The sequence below is a fragment of the Nipponia nippon genome, unplaced genomic scaffold, assembly GCF_047370975.1.
Source record: "Nipponia nippon isolate SJK-2023a ecotype South Korea unplaced genomic scaffold, ASM4737097v1 scaffold_12, whole genome shotgun sequence".
Lineage (NCBI taxonomy): Eukaryota > Metazoa > Chordata > Aves > Pelecaniformes > Threskiornithidae > Nipponia > Nipponia nippon.
Window position 1 is genome coordinate 331282 of NW_028262313.1, and position 12196 is coordinate 343477.

The 12196-nt window shown below is 55.0% G+C and overlaps 1 long non-coding RNA gene across 1 annotated transcript; it reads left to right on the plus strand.

The window, feature by feature from the left end:
• Positions 1-410: 410 nt before the first annotated feature.
• On the plus strand, positions 411-4690 carry LOC148056618 (uncharacterized). The gene is made up of 2 exons (XR_015702814.1): positions 411-670; positions 3626-4690. It is a non-coding gene; the product is annotated as an uncharacterized LOC148056618 (long non-coding RNA).
• The last annotated feature ends 7506 nt before the right edge of the window (positions 4691-12196 follow it).

The following is a 12196-nucleotide window of genomic DNA, read 5'->3' on the forward strand; positions in this document are numbered from 1 at the left end:
GCAATAAGCAACTTCAGTTGCCAGGTGAAGGCAAGAGCAGAGGGGACAGAATGAAGGCGAAGCCTCATGTTGGCCTCTTGCGGGTTAAATCGCACCACAAGTCTTCAGCAAAGCTCTGCTCTTGCTGAGCATGACAGCTGTGGGCCTTGATGGATGAAGTGCTGCCCTAACACCCTGCACATCCCGTCGCCTTTGTTCACAGAGAGAGGAGCAGGCATCTCTTGTGAGGGGCCATTAAGTATCTGTCAATACCAAAATTGTCTCTCCCTGCAGAAGTACTCAAGCACAATTGTTTGCAGCTGGTGCACCAGAAGGTTCAACTGCCTGGGTGACAAGGGGGTGTGATGGAGAGAGGGTTACAAATGCCCAGGACAAAGGCAGCCATGAACTGCCCAGATAACTGTCTTCACAGCTGTCTTCTTGCTAAGGACAGGGACAGACACAGACATAGCCCTTTGCTCAGGACCTGTGCTTGAGGCTGGTCCCTGGCGTGGCTCCAGCTCTCAGGGCTCCCCCGGAGCTCAGGACTGCAAATGGGCCAGGAGAGGGGAGAGGATGGGGTCAGCCCGGCAGCAGGTCCTGGTCACAGCCCTGTCTCCTTCTCCGTCTCAGCTCACCCCCACCCTTGCACTGAGCCAGCACGGAATGAACCAGGATGAAGAAATGAAAGGTCTGAAAAATAATCCCTCTTTCTTTTCTTTTTTTTTTTGGGGTGGGGGTGTGTGTGTGTGTGTGGTATTTCTCAGTTGGATTTGTTCCCTGCTCTGGTTCACAATGCTCGCCCCTGCAGCCGGGGACAAATGAGCAAGGACAGAAGAACAAACTCCTCAAACTGTCCCTGAGGCCACAGGAGGTCTGTGGCAAGCCATGCCCGGAGGGCCAGTGGTACTGGCTGGTGGCCAGTGCAATCATGCCCCAGCGTTTGCCAGCCAGCCTGACGTCCAGTGCATCCCTCAGACAGCGTGGGAGCTCAGCCGAGGGGCCGGGAAGGGACGGGAGTGCTCTGGGCTGCTGGCAAAGCCAGCACCGTCCCCCGCCGACGGGCACAGCCCACTGAGCACGGGGACCTGGGGTGTTGCTGTCTGATTTGTTTAACAGCCAGCCTGGAAACGGGGGGAAACTTAAGTGTACAGGATTTGTTAATGGCAGCGCCTTTCCCTGATTGCACTTGGCTCGTGCCAGTCGCCGGTCACTGGCTCGGCCTCTCAGAGTGACTCTGACGGTGTATTTTGTTCATTTAAATTCTGTTACATTTTATGGGCTGAAATAATCTGTGTGAGGTTCAATTTTCCATCAGTTTTTGCGGCTCCAAAGACTCGGTCAAGGCCGGCGAAGGCTCAGGGGAGAGTAGTGAGCGTTATCCCTTCCCTCCCCAGAACCGACTCTGCCCTAAGTTACTCCGGCGGGTTAAGCCCAGGGCTGCACAACCATTGACCTCAAAAAGTCAAATGACAAAAAGCCATTTTGTTAGTTGAATAAAGCGTTCTGTTCAACTGGATATAAAGCTGTTGGGTTCGTTGCCCAGACATGGGGGTGTCTCCACCCGAGGAGGTTTCCAACCCTTGGCGGGACAGAGCCCGGCTGCCTTGACCTAGAGCTGCCGACAGCCCCGCTCTGCCAGGGCGGCCGGACCCGGGGCCCTGGGAACCCCTTCCCGCCCGTGGAGCTGTGAGATTTCTGGCGTGTTTCCAATGTTTTTATTTTTTTAGAGAATTTGACGAGGGGATTAGGTGTGAAAAAAAACATCTGCCTTGGAAAAGGGCAGTGTTACCGGAATGGTGATTTACAAGGAGTCAGCAGAAACATAATCATAAACAAGACACTAGAATTAAATGCAAATATTTTTTTTTTAACCCTGACGGTTGATACTATGTTGCAAAGCAGCTGCTGTGCCCATGGGAAACAAGGAGTCAGCTCTTCCATATCTGAATGGAGGGGAAGCGCTGCCAAGAAAACAGCAACGCCAGGGAAGAAGTTCAGTTTTTAGACTCTCCTCCCACTTCACCGGTATCAAGTGCTCCTGCTAAATCAGGGACATGCAAAGAAATGTAATTTTGAGCTCGGGGCAGCATTCCCAGCGGGCTGTCTGTGTGGGAGAGCCGTTCCCTGGGGTTCTCCTCCCGGCGCGGGGCTGCTCCAGCTCTGGCGGAGTCGCTGGGTGTTTTCCTAGTGGAGGAGTGGATGGGATTTTCAGTCTGACGCAGCAGCTTGGTATCTGATGGCTGCTCGGCATGGCGCCATCTCGGCACGCCAGGTACCGGTCTACAGGGAAACAAAGACAGCACGGGTAAACAACACAGAGACGAAGCCAGGATTCCTGATTTTAAGCTCTGATGTGTGTTTATTTCCAAAGAATCTGGATTCTTTAACTGCAGTGGGTCTGCTCTTTGCTGGTGTTGCTGGCACTGGGAGAGACTTGATCTTTTCATGCAGGTTTCCTTTTAGGCTCAGAACCCTTTGTATTTCTTAAGCCCAGCGCATCTGCAGGCAGTGTCGTTGGGGTGGGGAGGAGGCAGAGCACACAGAGGGCCCCGCAGCCACCCTCTGCTCCGCGTGCTTCTACTGACTGTGCAGCACCGTTATTTTTTTTTCTTTTCAAACTAAGTCTGCGAGCCAGACAGGTGCTTTCCATTACAAATTGGGCAAAACTGGGCCATTTTGACAAACGATGTTGACTTCAGCAGACAGGTACCTTCAGACACGAAATGGTTTTCAGCAGTGTTTTCCTGCCCATCCCTCCCCACGGCCCGTTAGAAGCACCAGGGTCAGGCCTCTGTCTCTTTTCGCTTGTCCCTTCCACCGCTTTTCACCGTCACAGCCCCAGGCCGCCGGGCGCGAGTGCCTCCCCCCATGCTGGGCAGCGCCCATCCACTGCCACCGTGGGCCCCGCTCTCCATCCGAGGCTGGCTCGCCCTGTGTTTCTCGCTGGTTCTGCCAACTTCCCATAGCAGAGGCTGAGCCTATGTGGAGCGTCTGAGCCCTTCTTTCAGAAATAAGCTGGGAATAAACTGACACGTCAGCTGCGGGGACGTTGTCCTCACTGAAGCGCTCGACAGCTGGTCTGCGAAGGTCACCGCAGCAGAATGGGCCGCTTTGCGTGGGGAGCCGCGCCAGCTCCGTCCCTGCTCTGCTGCTAACAGTGATCAGGATTTCCCCTGCCTCCCTCTGCTGCTTTGGTTCCCTGTATCTCGCTGATTCTTGCCAGGCTCGGGATGTCTATCAGCTTCCAAAGATAACGACTTGGTTGTTGCTTTCACGTGTGTTTGGCCAGGTGCTGTGTATTCAGTGGTGCACATCTGCTCTGTGTTAGCAGCCAGCTGCTCCCAACGACCTTTCTTGTGGATCACATCCGTACCGTGGTGCCGTGTTTTCAGCACCCTGTTCTCGGGGCTGCAGAAGCCGTGAGCTATGGAAAATGCAAGCCAGGGCATTAGACCTCCTTTCTGTTCAGGAGGGGTCTGCCTCCAACAGTCCAGAAGCTCTTTTTGCTCTCAGAAGCTATTGGAAGATGTTGCTGAGAGCGCTACCACTCCTGCATGTGCCATCTGGAGCGTGCGACACCACTGCCCGCAGCAGATAAGAGCTTTTTTTCTTCCTTCTTCTCTTTGCTTTTCCTTTCATCTAGGCTGTTGCAATTCTGCAGTTTGCCTGCTGTGATCAAAGGCAGCCCAGGTGGTGAACGCATCTGCCTCCAGCTCCTCCATGTGGGAATAGGCTCTGCAAAACTGCCATGGACCTCGTCCTCTCGCTGCTTCAGCCTGGGCATGACCATAATCTCCTCTCCTCGTTTCCTGCAACCTGCTGGCCTCCCCCATCAAATGCACCATAAAAACTGAGCAATCCCAAATCCCAGCCGTAGTCAGACAGCCTCACTCTGTCTTGCAAGCTGCAAAGTGTAGGACCAAGCACGTCGCCAGCCAAGCTCCTCAGAGCTCCTCTGCGCTCTGCAAACGCTGATCTGGCAGCTCCCTTCTTGGGCACCATTTCACACCCACCACCAGGATAAGCGGTTGCACCAAACTCACATAAACCACCCGCACAGAGGGAAGTGAACCCAGGAGTTTGGTGCTGGCTGTGCTTTGAAACCGAACTGCAGTCCCCGTCACAGAGCCGTGTCTCTGGCGAAGGGGGAGCGGTTCTCCGTGGGGACGCAGGCAGAGACCACCTCTTGCTGGGACCGGGCAGTTCCCGGCCCTCCCTGTTCTCATGGTTGGAAACGCAGCTGTACTGATCCCTGACGGGGTTAGCCTTGTTTGTTTTTGTGCCAACATTGCTTTCAAACAAATAACCGCTTTCTCCTCTACCTTCTCCGCTGCTGTGTTTATGGACAGCCGCTTCAGCAAGCCCTGGCTTGGTCCCACCTCATCCCGCAAGTCTCCTTACAAGACCTGCAGCGCACTGTGCAATAAGCATTCTCGCCTGCAGCCCGTTTCTCTTGCACCGGCCCCCGTGACCCTCTGGTCCCTCCTTCTCCCTGACACTGACAGCGCTTCCAAAACGTGGACCATCGTCCTTCTCACTACCACACCACTGCCTTTTGTGGAAGGGCTGCAAAGAGAAACTCAAAATGAGATGGTCTCCATGACTGACTTGGTCCCAAGCCAGCACTCTCCTAGCCAGCCTGAGTCCTGCAGCCAGGACCCTAGTGTCCTTGTCCTCGTCCCTGACTGTCCCAGCTCCAACAGCTCATTCCCTGAGCGGTGCCAAGCCAGATGCTGTAGAGGGCCACGTGGATTAAACCTGCAACGTTCCCTATTTGCAAAATCAGCTTCTCTGTGATGGCTTTGGCCTCTCCTGTAGAGACACAAAGCTTTTCACACTCAGGGACTCAGACTAAAACCTTCTCCTCTGCCTGGACTGAGACTCCTCCTTGGTTAACTCCTGTGGGGAGGTAGAAGTCTTCAAGGACCTGTTTGGACCAGACCATTCAGATGGTCTTGGCATCCTCCCTAAATGAGCAGGTGAACACCGGTGCATCTCGCTCTGTTACTTCTCACTTGGGCATGCCATTTCTAACAGGGGGGATTTTAGGATTTTGTTACCTTCATCCCAGAAGACCTCATTTTTTTCCAAGTGTTTGGAGCCCCTGGTAAGAAGCTTTGCAGTGTTCATTTTCCGGATCAGCGTGCCACAAGCAGGGATCCCATCCCTCCCCTCTGGTTCCCCATGGGATGGCAGCAGAAAGCAAACCAAAGGGGAGTGGGAGGGAACCGAGCTCTCCTGCGGGGCGTTGACTACACAGAGATGTGCCAGGAGCTGGTGCCAGGCTCCCCTGGTGCCTCCAGTGGAGATGAGCACCTCCCTGCAGAGCCTCCCCTCCTAGGCAGTGGGAAACGTTCCTCTTCTCCCGCACCCCTCCTCTGCAGCAAGCATCCCCGCTCGGCTGGATCCCGCTCTGGTTCCCAGAACAACGTGCCGGCCCAGCTCCATGTTTAGTCATGGCAATGGGAGCTCTCCTCGGGCACATATGGCTGAGATCTTTCAGCTCTGGTCGGCATTACCTCCCCCTCCCTCCTCCTTGCAAATATTCTTATATTGTTTTCCTCCCCTGGGGCAGGCCCCCTGCTTTTCCGTGCTCTTAGAGGGCTTCCAAGGGCTTGACACATTTGCAACCCACTAATGAGAATTTTTCCCCCAGTGCAATTAAAAACTAGACCTTTTTCCAATTACCAGCAGAGAGAGGCGACGCAGCCTTGGTGCGGCCCGAGTCTTCACTGAAGCTGAAGGCAGCTCAAGGCCTTACCCGCCGCACCGAGAGACGGGGCAGCGGCGCTGCGTTGGGGAGCCTCCCCTTCTCTTCATGCGCCCGCCGCTGGCCCGAGCAGTCCCCTCGCCAGCCGCTTCTGCCGGGGGCGGAGGGCCGGGTGCAGGCACCGGTGAGTGCCGTATTTATGCCTCCCAGCCACACTTAGGCAGTTCCCCTCCCCACGCTTATAAATCCAGTCCGTTCAGCAATGGGCATGAATTCATATATTACATCAATTAAATATCCACTTCATTTTGTTTTTTAGCTTGTAGAGAAAAAACAACAGCAGCGCCAGAGAGGTATTTAATTATACCTCATGATTGCAAATTTTATATCCCCAAATTGGAGTGTACTGTATTTAATTCAATTAGACATTATAAAACTCCCGTTATCCCCTTCAGATGTTAATAAACTCAAGAACTTACAACTCACTTTATTTGTAGCTCTTGCAACACCAAACTGCTGTTATTTATATGTTTCTAAGCTGTTTCTAAACATAACAGATTTTTATTACTTTCTGGCCATATGCCCAGATTGGGTAAAGTTTGGGGAAAAAAATAAAAAACCGGGAACTTCTCTTTCTGTTTTTCTCTCCTCTGCCCCTTTCACTGAGCGACTACGTAAGCTGTGAAAAAAAAGCGGGGGGTTAATTGCTGAAGAGGTCACATCAAATACCGTCAGAGGCTCCTCGCGGCTGCCAAGGTGCGGCACGGGGCAGAGCTGCAGCAGCCTGCAGAAATCCTGCGGCAGACGCTCCCCCGCGCCCCGGGGCCGCCCTGCATGGCTCCTGCTTTTGGAGCTCCTTCTGCAAGCGGGTTTTCTCTGCCCGGTGAGGGAGCTGCGCTGCGGGGTGGGTGCTTGGCTCATGACGGGGAACAGAGCGAGCGATGCTCAGTGAGGCTCGGGTGATAGGGACAGCAGCAGAGGGAGCACCAAAACTGCTGGGCTAAGAGAAAAGGGGCCAGAGGAGCTTTTTTACTGCTGGTGGTGGATGGCACAGATGGCTGAAGACTGCACCGAAACTTCCATGAACTTGGTGCTTTTCCCATTGCTTCAAAGGAGAGGAGCTTTGGGGTGAAATGCTCATTAGGACCATGCATCTCTGCAAGCAGATGAGCTCAGGGTGGGTATTTACAGCCGTGCCCGGGCATCACAGACCTGGCAGCAGTGTACAGCTCCACGGTGTAGGGCCCTGGCATTGCTGCAACGTGGGAAAGCTTTTACCCAGCACAGGCTGATGCGTCCTGGGAAGCACAGGCGCTGCCAGCACCCTGAACTGGTTAGCTGGTGAGGCTCCATCCATCACGCAGAAAGTACAGCCTGAAGGTGCAGGCCTTTTCCTCTCTCAGTCTCCAGCTTCTTGGCCCTGATTTAACATGCCGCACCAGGAGAGCTGGAAAGCAGCCTGTTATCCATGGGCCATTTAGCACTGAGCCTCCAGGAGGCTCAGCCGCTGCTGGAGTTCGCGTCAAAGGTGTCACTGCCTCCAGCACATGTCACGGGGACGCGGGGACGCCACTGAGCAGTTGCCTGCTGGAAACGACTCTTCTCATTAGCAGCTCTGCGGTAGAGAGCCACGAGCACTGTCGCCTGCAGCCCCGCGCCCCAGCCCACCTCCGCCACGTGTCCCTTCTGCAGGGTGCCTTCTGCCCTGGGGTTCCCTCTCTGCTGACACAGGGCACGGTCTTCACAGCTCTGCTCCCTGATCTGGGCAGAGATGAGTTAGGGAAGGTGGGGGAAATGCATGGCTCTCAAACCCATTTCTGTGCAATTACTCTTGGACAAACATAAGGGCAGGTTTGGAGCTTGTGCTAGGTGTCCCGGCTGCCTGCATGGTTTGTGGGAGCCCTGAGATATAGTGCAGGCACCTGGGGCATCTGGCAGAGGCTCCTGGACCCTGTCCCAGGGGCCAGATTCCCTCCTGGTGTAGCCTGGGGGGCTAAGGGTCCCTCTGAGCCCCGACACTGTGAATGCATCAGGGAGAGTGGCGTCTGTGGCGTGGGGAGAGCTGATTCGTGCTGGGCGCGCTGGCGTGATGTGCAGCAGTTTCCATGTTGTGTCCATAAAGGCGTTTGATTGTTTTTAATCTCATCTGGTTTTGGGTTATTAACGCGCGTGTCTGAGCTGCAGAGGGGTTTGTGCTCAGCTCCCTTAATTAACAAGAGGGGAATTCTCTCAGCTACTTAAATCCTGGCTGCAATGAGCAGCTTCACGCTGGCATTAACGGTATCTCGCTCGCCCCGTGGAGTGATGACAGCTCCCCACGAGGCAGGGCTGGCGCGTCCTGAAGGACCCTAGAGGTTCCCCCCAGCTTTCCCGATTCTTTCCTCACCCCTTTCCCTCTTTCCCCGCTGCCTCCAGTCTGGGTCCCTCCTCTCGCTGGGGGCTTGGGTGCTGTCCGGGCTCCTGCCCCCTGTGAAGCTGCTGCAGGGGGCTGCCTGCCCCATGCACCCACTGCCCTGCCCTCCCTGGGGACTGAGCACCGGCGAGAGGCAACGGGGCCGGGAGACGAGGCACAGGCAAGGTGACAAGAACAGGGGACTCAGGGGCCTGGGGATGAACTGAAAAATAGAAATTAACTGGGCTGTCACGACTGAAATTAAAAAAAAAAAGTTTCCAGTTTTCTGCATGAAAATCTCCGTCCCAGCTGAACAACAGGTCTCATTTGCCCTGAGCACTATTTCACCTTCAGGTGCTTGAAGTCAAGGAGGCAGGGGCCGTGCTCTCAGCGGCCAGCCAGGACAGGGTTTCCTTGAAAACCACTTTGATGTCGCCACGGATTTTTGCTCCCCTGTAAAGCTTACACGGCTCCGCGCCCCCTTCCAAGCCTCGTCCCTCCGACACAGCACCCCTCGTGTCGCCAGGGGTACGGAGAGGAGCCCTGCAAACCCGCCTCCTTCAGTTCTCCAGGGCTCCCACAAGTACCTGGAAACAAAATGTCTGGGAAGCGTCAAAACAAGCCATTTGCCAACTAAAAAGCTTTTGCCACTGGGCTGAAGTGTTTTTTCAGCCTCGTCCCAGCTGAGGCTGCTCAGCAACTTGGGCGGCTCATTCCAGACCCTCCAAAACAGCAATTTGCTCTAAACACAAATTCTCCTCGTCTATTCCCCGCTGTGCCAAACTGTGGTGCACTGCTGGGAGACCCAGTCGATGCCTGTAAATCACGCCGAGCGGCTTGCTGACATGTGAGTCTTGCTCAGCCCCAGGGGACCAGGGGTGACACTTGCACCGGTCGCTGGTGAGCAGCGAGCATCTCCTGCAAGAGTCTGCGGGGGCTCCCGTCATCCTGAAGAGCTGCAATGCCGCCAGCGTTGCGGCCGGCTGGCCTCTCCCCCTCCCCTCTGCCTACCCCTTCTGTTGCCCACGCAGCAACAGGCTGATGGGGTCTGGGCACTGGCTGCCATTTACTCAGCTCTGCTGCAGTTTTTGCCACGTCTAGCTTGCCTGCAGACACCCTTGGTCTGGCTGGGTTGCAGCAAAGGGAGATGCGATGAGCCCACAATTCAGCCATACTTTCCACAGGCCAGGTTCAAGTGTGAGCTGACCTATTCTCCCTCTGCCCACTCAGAAGTCCCAGGTGGGGTTTTGCTCCTCTCAGCTGCCTCAAGGGAGAGGTGATCGCAGCCCTTACCACACACAGAGACGGTGCATTGTAATGCTTGAGAGCTCCCAGCTTGGTCTGCGCTGACCAAAGTCAATCAGCAGGGAGCCTCACACGAGTCGGTGCCGCCAGGCAAAGCCGCAAGACAAACAGAAACGGCCTAGCCCTACCAACGCGTTAGCTGAAGCCTGATTGCAAAGTTTAGCAAACAAGATTGCCAAAGCGAATGTTTTGTTCACACTGTCTGGAGATGTTGGCTCGGTGGCCAGATCCCACAAGGATTTTTTTCCCAGAGCTGGGATGAGATCCTAGATGACCTTAGGGTGATCTCTGGAGTGACTCAGAGAAGGCTTGGCCAAGTCCAGACAACCATGCCCAGTTAAGCTGTTGCTCTCACAGGATACAGTCCCTGAGGGTTAGTTGGGCTTCTTACTTTTACTTATGGGAAATCAGGGTAAGCAGGGGAATCTAGGCTGGGAACCAACTGCTCAGGCCTTTGGGAGGCTCCCTGCCATTCTCCCTCTGACTCAGGACACCTAGCTAAGTCCAGTCCCCTGGTAAACACACAGAGGCAGAAACCCCGGGTGCAGGACAGTCCCAGCAGACTTGCTGTCCCGAGGAACGGGGAGTGCTTTGTCCCCTGGAGGTATGGGGAAGGCAAGGACTTCCGGAGGTCACGCGCCTCGCAGAGATTTTTGGTACCTGGTTCTGCTGGTCCCCAAACCCACAACCCATGCCTGTCTTGTGAAGTTAAGCAGCAGCATCTGTGCTGGTCTGTGCTTTAGAGTCGAGTCAAACTGAGGCACGCGTCCTGGGATTGCCATGGCCGTGAGCAGGCGTTGGGCTGATAACGTGCCGAGGATCTGCTGCATATCAAAGCGGTGCCCCCACAGGCAGCGAGAGCCTGCCAAGTCCAGCTCCTCACACGCACGACTTAGGGTTAGCGTCTGGCAGAGCGGAGCAGGTGACTGGAACAGAAAGTGCTTTGTAACCGAACGACAGAGGAGGAGACGATGAGCTGGACACGCGTTATTCTTCCAGACACATTTTTGATGATGCTTTGACTCCAAACTCTTTCAGCTTGGGGATGAAAAATGTCAAGCTATTAGTTCATAGTGCAGAACAGAGCTGCTGGGAGACTTTGGGGCTAGAGGGAAATGATGTGAAAGTTAGAGAATGATTTTGTATGCATGCTCTTCCCCGCCCCCAATTCCCCTGAGGCTTTTCAACTTATAAATCTGCGCAGTTGTGTGGCAGCTACGTTGCCCGGCCCTGTCACGTCAATAACCCATGTTACGCAGCATCCCAGAGAACTTGTTGACGTTGGAGAACACAACAGCTCATCCCAGTCCCAGGCCCGTTTGGCATCCACTTTCAGGGATGTCTTCTAAATAAAATCTGACTCGAGTACACAGGATGGGAGCAGCGGGGACTGCTGAAGAGTGGAAAGAAGGGTCATCATCAGAGCAAGCTGAAGATCCAGGATGGGAATAGCAGCGTTTGCTGTAGACTGAAATAGTTTGGCAGACCTCAGTGGGGAGCATTGGACAAATTAAGCAGAAGTCAGCAAATAGGAACCAAGACGAACAGCAGGGCTGATGTGGAGCCAGGACTTGGACAGCCACATTGGTACTGCCTCAGGTTGAGAGAAGTAAAACTAGGACCATAGAAATGCTGGGCACCGTGCGGCAGGGAAAGCGCAGCACAGCTGTTGAAAAGCAAAAGTTGTTCTTCCCTTACCTGCCGGAACCCTGTCGACATTTCAGCGGGCGTACGGAGACAGACAATCCAAGTAGCCATACCTAACTGCACTCTCCCAAGCTTTCAACAGGTTCCCTTAGCTGAAAGTGCTCATGGAGCCCAGATAATCCCAAAGCGACTGATGAAAGACCAGCGAAGCACCAAACCAAAGACTAACCTTTCCATTGCTACAGGGTTCGACAACTGGGAGACTTTCAAACATCCATTCCTGAGCCTCTCAGCTGTGCCTACAGCAGAGCCCAACGTCCCGGTGGTGAGCGCAATCAGGCTGCTGGCTACGCTGAGACCAGGGTGCAGAAATGTACCTCCATCTTCTCCCTTGTGTCCCCTTTCTCAGCGCCGGGTGCAGATCCTCTCCCATCTGAAGGTCCAGGTCTGTTCAACGTGCACATTCCTGGTGCCTCTTGGACCTGCTTCTGGGCATGGTGGGCTCCGCCTGGCCTGGGATGGACTACCCCAGATGTACCGCGTGTGAGACAGAGCACATGGGCTGGCAGGGTCGGGGCCTCCCCCCAGCACCCCCGGCACGGCAGGCAGCAAGGCCCGTGCCCCAGAGCGCAGCACGCTGGTGCGGGTTCCCTGCTGCGGCCCCTCCACGCACCGCCAGTAAGCAGGGGAGGTTTCAAAGCACCACTCCGCTCTCCAAGGATGAAAGAGCCTCCCCTAATCGACTGCGCTCTCCCCAGCAATTAGCTGCCGAACTCACTAAAGCTTTAACGAATTCTGCTCATTAAAGAGCAAACACCTCAGCGCTGGGGGCCGGCAGAGCGAGAAGGCAATTAGAGCAACCCCGGCCCCTGCCCACCCACACAGCCCCTCACTGCTGCCCGGAGGGGATTTGTCACTCGAGCCCTCTCCCCACCCGATCTGCCATGGATTTGCCCCACGAATGTGGGCTGCAGACCCCCACCCAGAAACAGTTTTGAGAGAGAGGCTGTTTTCATTTGTACTGAAGCAGCACGTCGGTGGCACCATGTGCCACCGGTCCCCAGCACACAGATGCTCCCGGATCTCCTCCTCACACAAGCATATTCCCAGTTGAGACGCTCCAGCGACCTTCGCTATTCGTGACACCCTCTGCTAGCAAA